This window comes from Morone saxatilis, unplaced genomic scaffold (assembly GCF_004916995.1).
Source record: "Morone saxatilis isolate NCDOM2014 unplaced genomic scaffold, NCSU_SB_2.0 Contig10, whole genome shotgun sequence".
In the NCBI taxonomy this organism is placed as follows: domain Eukaryota; kingdom Metazoa; phylum Chordata; class Actinopteri; family Moronidae; genus Morone; species Morone saxatilis.
Genome location: NW_023339652.1, coordinates 12,936,454 through 12,945,055, shown reverse-complemented (window position 1 = coordinate 12,945,055; position 8,602 = coordinate 12,936,454). Strand labels below are relative to the sequence as shown.

The following is an 8,602-nucleotide window of genomic DNA, read 5'->3' as shown; positions in this document are numbered from 1 at the left end:
TTAAAAGCAGCAGTTCACTGTTTGTATTGAATACTGATTTGTTGTAAACGTTTTCAATAGATGGCACTAGAGTCTAGCTTTAGGGTAACATTGAGGTCAAGCGGCTCTAATGTCGTTCCATTTACCCTCTATTGTGTTTTCTGCCCCATATATGTTCAAGGCGGGATACGGTTCAATCCCGATCATCGGTCACACACCTCACAGCGAGGCTGAGTGCCTTAATGCACTGTCCACAATGTGTCTATCACCGTTGCCATGCTGTATGGATGGCACAGCCTGCGGACGTGGCTACATTGTGGCGAGTGGTGCAGCTTTTTTTTTTTTGGGGGGGGGTAATTAATTGACTTTCATTTGCTGACATTCAGCTGAGTGAATGAGGTGTGATTTAATGACTCTGGCAGTCATCAGAAACCAAATCCATCACAACTTAACTGATGTTTCAGCGTGGCAGATTATCCCTTGTAACAAGTCATTAATTCCACCTCCAATGTAGCATAATAAATACAAATCATACCTGTCTGTGGGGAGATCTTCATGCAGAGGTTGAGTACACTTACTGCTCAAACTCCTTATGAAAGTCAAATGGTGTATAACCCAGGGAATTACTGTACTGTATGAACCTGGCACAAAGAACAGCACTTAATATTCCCTTTACACATGTATACCCCGGGGCAGGCAGAGTCTGTTTGGCACTTAGGAACTGTCATGGGTTTGCTTTGTGCCGGTTTTTCTGAGAAGCGTGGCTTGGAATGGCCTGCCATCCCCTCCCTGCCTCCGGCCCTGGGCAAATATTCAGGTCAAGCAGTGGCAAACACTCTATTCACCGTAGTGAGCCCATGACTACTGCAGGGTAGGAGAATGTCCAGCCATACTGAAGAGGGTAGCGAGAAAAAGAAAACTTGTTTGTCAGCCAAAATGGGAGACAAGGGGAGTTCAGGATTTTGTACTGGCACATGTCCCGAAGCTTTCCTTTGGAGTTTTAATTTACTGTGGCATGCTAGCCTTTTCCACAGAGGTCAAAAAGAGGATTGTGTGTCCACCTAACAATATGAAAAAAGTGCTGCTCACGGCTGTGTTAATGCGAGGGACTCTCATTAGATTCGGGCCATCAGCATTGTCGAGCTTGTTGACTGGCAAGGCAATATTTTTGACCTTCACCAGCCGAGTTGTTTGTCTGTATCATGTTGTGCTTTTACACCGAGGTGTTTTTCCCCTAAGCCTGCATTTTCTTTGCTTTCAAACTTGACACCGAATAGCTTTTAACTTTGGGAGGGGGGTGGACACTGCTGGTCACTCTGTGGCAAAAAGATGCGATATAAGTTCATTATGGTTTATAAGGTCCCTATTGATGGCGGGAGAGAGGCACACAAAAGGAGGGTTGAGACTGTGCTCACTTTAGGCTACCAGAATGGCCAAGGTCAAAGCCAGCTGTAAGGGCTAATAATACAAACTGATAAAATGAATTCAAAGGACTGCATTAGTGACAGTCTTTTGGGGATGAGGATAATAAAAGGCAAGCACAAGGGGCTTGAAAAAGAACAGACCCCTTTTAATCTTGTCTCACATGTTCCCTCTTCAATGTAAATTACAGAACAAAAGGAAGAGGGGAAAAAATAAATGTATTTTTAGCCTCCTCTCTATCATGCCACGGATTGATTGTCTGTATCTGTGTTTACATGCATGTGTGTGTGTGTGTGTGTTATTGCTGGTGGTGCAGATGTGTATGCAGGTGGTATATTATCTGAAAGTAGCCTGCCACATATCCTGAGTTATTACCATACTAGTAAAGGTGAGCGTGCTAGCTAGCTAGAGATCTGGGATGGTGATTTTGGCAATGGGAATGCTGGCGAAGAAACAAAATGTCAGCCCACTGCCAGCCCGTTAGATAGCCGAACATGCCAGCGAGTGTATTTTTGGGAGTTCTACACCTCATTGTGTCAGCCCTCTTGCATAATTTGACATGGGATCTCGTGCAATGAGAAATGAGGATGCGGAGAGGGAGGATTGGGAATGGAAACATATTAAAACATTATGCATAGGGAATGTGGATGAATTTTGCGCCATAAATTTCTCACACTGTCCACTTCAATAATTCAGGCAATGGAGCAAATCCCATTTTGCTCTTCATTGGCCGAGATATTTGTCACATGGCAATAGAAAGTCTGACAGGTTCTTGAAGAGTTCTTGGTTAGGGAATTCCCTGGTGAATTTGATTTAGTACAGGATAGGGTAAAATAATGACTAGTTTCATTCCAAAAATGAGTAAGCCATATGTTTCTGACTGTTATAAAATATTTTGTAGCATGAAATTGAGGCACCCTGTGGGTAACAATTAAAGTTATGAAGAGCAGCTTCTTTAAAACCTCAGTGGCCCATAGTTCTCTCTTTTAATACAGCAGTAAAATTGTGGAGTTAGCATGAAAAATTAGCATCAGGCAAGATTTTAAGATTTATTGTTATATTGTTGAAATATAAGAACATTTTCCTCTCAATTAAGAAACGTCTTTGTAGATAATTATTTTCTTAAGTGCTGTCAATCTTGAGGATGTTTTAGGGCCCATAGCTATATAGGAGATAAATTAAAGGATTGATCTGTTTCTTGATGCTCATGGCACCATGGCTATAGTGCCATGGCTGAAGTAGTAATCTTCTATCTATCTAAGATAGATCTATTACCAATGAACAAAAAAGAAAATGACTTTTATTGCTTTGGAATAGGTGTTTTGGAATAAACACTTTATAAATATCTGAGGAAACAGGCTTGAAAAGACAGAATACACAATTAGATTTAAAGTAGATTTCAAATAAGCCAACTCTTTTAGACATGTGGTGTTATGAAAAGAATCCCTCTACTAAACTCCTTTTTAACTCTACCCATTTTGCTAGTAGCTGTTTCCTACTTCAAAGACAGGCATATTGCCTAAACTGTCTCTGTGGCAATGACAAGTTGAAGTGGAGTACCGTTGCATATTTTTCTTTTTATTCATTCATAAATCTGTGTGTCTGCTCACCCAAGTGGCCTCTCAACGTCCTCTACCTCCCCCATACAGGCCACCAGTCTGTCTGACGACCGCAGTTATTGATCCTCAGGTAAAACCACAGGGTGAGCCATAATGGGCCAAAGTGACAGAGATATGTGTATTCATACACTGCACCTGACATCAGGCAACCCAAATCAGTTTTCATTTACCACAGACAGACACGCAGTCCAGGGGATTCTCTTTTAAAATGATTCAAATGGCATTCTGTGGCATGGCAGCTCTGCTTGGGAGCAGCCTCAGGCAGATTTGGGTCAAGCAGTGGCAAACACTTCGTGTCATGCACGTACGTGGCCCGTGGAGAAAGGGAAATCCTGTCATGTCTTTAGACATAAGTTTAGAAAAGGAAGGCACCTCATGTCTGCACTCCCAAGTAGCTTCTGTCTTTCACCAGTTCTTGTTTAGCCTGAGCTGTTGTCCCTAAAAAAAAAATTATCCAATATCTCAAAAGGAAATCCTATAGTTTGTAGGTTTTGTACTTTTAAAAAATATTGTCAGCTTTGTATACACTCCATGATCGGCGATGCAGCTTGTACTGGTAGCCAGTCACACGAGAGGTCATCAGGTGGATTCTTTCTTGACGAGGTCCTTGTGGAACAATGCCTTATCAGTTCACCTTTACAAAGCCCTTAACTGAAAGCTCAGGTCATTGCAAGGAAAAGGCCAGTGCACTTAACAATGCCTCGAGTGCGGCATGCCCTTGATCGCAGCTTTTAAGATGTGACCCCATTGCCTGCCTATGACCAGTATATTCATCAAGCCTTGTTGGACGAATGAGACTAGTCCTGCAACTGCAAATTCATAGGATGGTTGGCTCTGTGCATTAGAGTTGTCAAACAGTCGGTGGTTATGTAAGATACTGAAGGACTGCTACACAACTGTTGTTTATATTGACAGTTGTCAGTGTTTTTCCTCTTTATGCTATATGATTTTGTTTCCAGTATTTTCTTATTACAGAATTTTCAGTCCAAGTATTCAATTTCACTACACCATCTGCAAATGCTGTGTTTCATTTTTCCATCAGAATATTAATTGTGGTTGTGCCAAAGAAGCAGAATGCTGAATACACTTCCGGCGCGGTTGTTAAAAGGCGTAGCTGTTTGCCCACCATCACCTGCATCTAAATACGATAAGATGTAGATTAGTTTAATTACAGTCAAGGCCAGAGTGAACTGCAGAATGAGCTCTGACTTGAATATAACTTAGAGATACAGCAGCGGAGGTGTAGTCATTAAGTATTTCTTCCTTTTTAAGCATGCATTATTAATCTGCCGAAAGGAGGGATTTTAGGGAACTTAGCCCTGAAGCACAGCTTTAGGCTCAATGACGTAAAGATAATATGCATGTATGTAAGGCCGCAGTAATACTCCTTTAGCATACAAAAGCAATTCCACAGTCACCATGTTTTTTTTGGCAAATCCGCAGTGATGTCAAATCGCTCACAGCAATGGTGCCCATAGGTAAGCAGAGCCTTCTTCTGCATATAATATCCTGTAAACTGATGTAAATTAAGCACAATTTACCTTTAATGGTCAGTATCATCTGCAATCCATACGGGTAATGCACAATAATCAATTGCCTAATTGATTCATTACTTAAATGGTTTGTTAATTAATTCACTTCAATGAATCAATCACCGTTGCAGCAGGGACCTGTGGTGGTTTATCAAGGTAATCTAAGCCTACTCCAAACGACCCCCCTGTGTCCTGTGTCCAGGGGCACTTTTCATCTGTGTTTGTGTTTGTGTGTGCGTGTGTTTGAAATCGCCAATATTTACTCATGGCACTGTTTTTCACAGTCCCTATTGATTGTGGGACGGTAAAAAGTGTGCACTATTGCACCCAGTTTTCCTAAAGTCCTATTGATTGCATTTTGGCAGTGCTATGGGACAATAAAAAAAGGCAGTGGTTGGAGTTAGACTCTAATGAAAAGCTGGCTGTGAGGATCCTCTCTGGGTTCCAGTTTTTACTGGAGAGACTCATTGGCCTTTGGAAATAGTGTTGTCAGAAAGACATCGACCTGAACACACTTCATTCCTGCCCTTCCACCCATGAAGTGCCGTCTAAAACTCCCCGAGGCCCTACCAATCCAAGCTTGAAGACATAGAATTGAGCTACTCTGTAAAACCTTGAATCAGCAAGGACATGCGATGCTACGTCTTACATCTTCGGGCGCATGAACGTAATACAGATGCTGGTGATAATATGGGTAACGCATGCAGTAATTTGTGGCATAGATCAGCAAGCTAGCGCAGATTGCTAGATTGAGCTCTTCCTGGATGTAAGATGTGGGAAAATGCATAAAGCATTGAGTGGTTTTAATAACTGAAGCTGTATCTTTAATTAAAACCTCATGCAGTTGCCAGGAAATGTGTTCTGATCAGTGTGATAGAGCTCAACTCCATAAATTAGACATGTGAGTGCGTGTACACACACATATACAAGAGTGAATGAAGGAGGAGGAGTGTTTGGCAGATGACACACACACACACACACACACACACACACACATACACACACATTAAGGACGAGGGCAAGAAGGAGGGCCAGTAGTTTGAGAGGTTAAAGACTAGCGAGACCATTTGTCTATCGGCTTGTCAGTTGGTGGGAGAAAGATCCTCTCAGATCAGCGTTTTCCTCCAAGGAAGGGCGGATTCTTCAGGGCCCATTCTTGCAACACTGGCAACATGTCCATCATGACCATCTCTCAAAGAGAACATTGTCCCTCCCCTTGGATGATCTAACCCAAGCTTGTACTGTATTCATCAAGATATACAAGCTCAAAGACTGCTGATTTAGGGGAACTGAGCCAGACCCTCCGTCCATTTTATTCATAAGCTAACTCTCCAGACTATCGATTCCATGACCACCAGGGTGCTTGAGTGTGATACATCCACACATTCTGGAGGAAATGATGGGTGAGAAGTGTGCTTACCCTTCTGCGGTTTCAATTTGTGCTTTACTGCTGTGTCAAAGGTAGAGATGAGGTCACTCCTCCGTTCGATCAATCTCTGTGTCTCTGTTCATCTAGCTGATCAATAGCTCCTTAAGAAGTTTGATCTTCTTTGTGCGTGAGATCACAGTCATTTGAATGGATTTAGAAGAGTTTTCTGCCTTAACAACAGCTTGGCCCCTGAGGCCATTGTGACACAAATGTGGTGGTCTGTGATAACAGGCTTGGTCATGCTTTATGGATCCAGTGCGTTGGAAGCGTTTTTCTGTTTCCATCTGACAGAAATGTAGGTTTAATCTTGCATTAGGCTGGCTATAGTGCATTAGCTTTTTGTGTCAAAGGGGCAGAATATTACCGATGCTATGCTGCTCCACCGAAACAAATTGCATGTTACTCTTTAGAAAACTAATGGAGGCTTTATCGATTCGTACAAGGCCAGCCACTTGCTTTGTCTCGGCTGTCAGATTGTGTCTAAAGCAATTTCATAAAGATCATTATTTTCTTTCTCGGGATGTCTTGCAGCTAAACAAGATCCTCCTTCGCTCGTTCCTGCCTTTTGTACTGCTTACGGCGGCAGCTCTTATGGTCCAATTGAAAATGAATTAGAATAGAATGACACATAATGAAAATCACTACAAAACATTGGCACGTCACATCCCCTTAGCTTGTTGCACCGTTGAATAGATTGCTTGTGGGGTTCCAATTCCTATTCTCAATCCAACGCAGTAAGAGAAAATGGGTTTAGCTCACTGTAAAGGACAAGCCATAACATTATGGGTCATAACGAGCGGTGCCACTCATTTATCTTCTAATGCCATTATGGCGTGCGGAGGGAAAGGTGCTGACATGGATGTTAGTCATGCAACAAGGCGAGATAACTCAACACGTTTGCTGCACTTATGCCGATCATCATTGACATAATTGACGTAGCTGGCAAGCATTGCAGTGTCAAATTGTAATCCAACAGGTTGCTTGAATCACATTATTCAAATGGTTGCATGTTTTTATCTTGTTTACTCATTGGAACCTTTGTCTTATGAAGTTGTGAAGTTTTATGAATGCAGAATCTGTGATCCATGAAATTCAAAACACAGAAGTGGAACCTGCTGTCACTCCCAAATTGATTGATGTGTCTTGTAGTTCACAGACTAAGACTAACTCAAAGTGAATTATGAAAGTTTTAGGAGAGAAAAACAGGCAAATGTTTTGAATTATGCTCCAGTGAGAAAAGGAAAAATGCTGAGTTTTAAGTCTTCATTTTGCTCTGCGATTATACCTCAAAATGCAATGGCATTGTGCATCGGTTGCGACTGAATAATAGCTCGAGTTTGAGCAGAATCTCCTGTCTTGCAGAACTACCCTCTCTGTTTTTACAGTTACATCGTAGCTACATATAGTTTTATGCTTATGTTAACAGCTCTATCGATGCAACAGCAGGGAGGGGAGAAGAAAAAAAAACAGCCGGCGATTCTGCTTCATCATAATCATTACAGTCCATTCCACATGGGGGAGAGGAACTTCATTATTGTACCTGCAGGGACTGTTAAAACCAAACTCATGAATACAGAAAGCTTTCTTCTGTGCTGCATTGTTTCTTTACATATGGTGCTTCTGCTATGGAATTTTTAAAGCCTTATTCTTCACTTAAAAGTAATACATATAGTATACACACTGTGTCCACAATAAATTTACAAGTTATGCTGGATCCACTGCTATGGGTGCTAAACCAGCCTGGATTTGCTAGCTGTCTGTTTGAGCTGAAATAGAAGTATGTATAAGGAGGGCAGGTGGGTCATTGCTTTTTCCAACCTAGTGTTTCATCATCTGAGAAGTAATGCACATTTTTCTATTTGGTATGCATTGATGTGCATTGACGGAATCGGACTCTACATCTTTTCCTTTTCATAACATTGACTTAGGCAGCCCCTTCTCCTCACACAGTGTGTACCCAATATTCCACATTTCAGAGGTTATTATCACTAAGAAATTCACACTAAGGGCATGAATCAGATGTACCATAGATAGCATTTCACCACACAGTGTGAAACACAAAAAAAGGTTTTCAAAAAAATCATATTTTAATAATGATATGTATTCAGCAAATGAAATATGCCAGGCTTGCACATTTGCCTTGCTGAACAGACAATAAATTATACCTTGTGCACTGCCACATAAGCCCAAGGATAATACCACATCCAATGAGTTGAAAGGAAATAGGGCTTCTGGGATGCAGGAAACAATGCCCTTGCTTAAATCAAACGGCGGCGAGAGGAAACATTGACATGTAGGTTCTATTGGTGCAATTTGCCTCCTGCACGCCTTTTCCGGCGCACCTCAGAGCACAGCTGTAGGATAAGGTTGGCATGTAAACACATAGCCTCGCTCTTTCTGCAGATAAATGTCGCGGCCACAAGCATCTGTGCATGTCAGGTTAACATGCAAAGGTGTAGTGACAAACACAAGTGCAGACATATGCATACACACACACAAGCACACCCCTACAAATATACACCACAGCTTGACAGACTGTGTGCACTCTCTCGTGTTTGCGTTAGTACATTGCAAAGCAAATTCCTGTAGCTCCAAGTCTAATTTATCAAACAGACTGTGTG

At 41.8% G+C, this 8,602-nt stretch overlaps 1 protein-coding gene across 2 annotated transcripts in view; it reads left to right on the top strand.

The window, feature by feature from the left end:
• tafa5a (TAFA chemokine like family member 5a) overlaps nucleotides 1–8,602 on the top strand; it is a 133,518-nt gene that overhangs the window by 46,037 nt on the left and 78,879 nt on the right. The gene's annotated exons all lie outside the window — the stretch shown is intronic.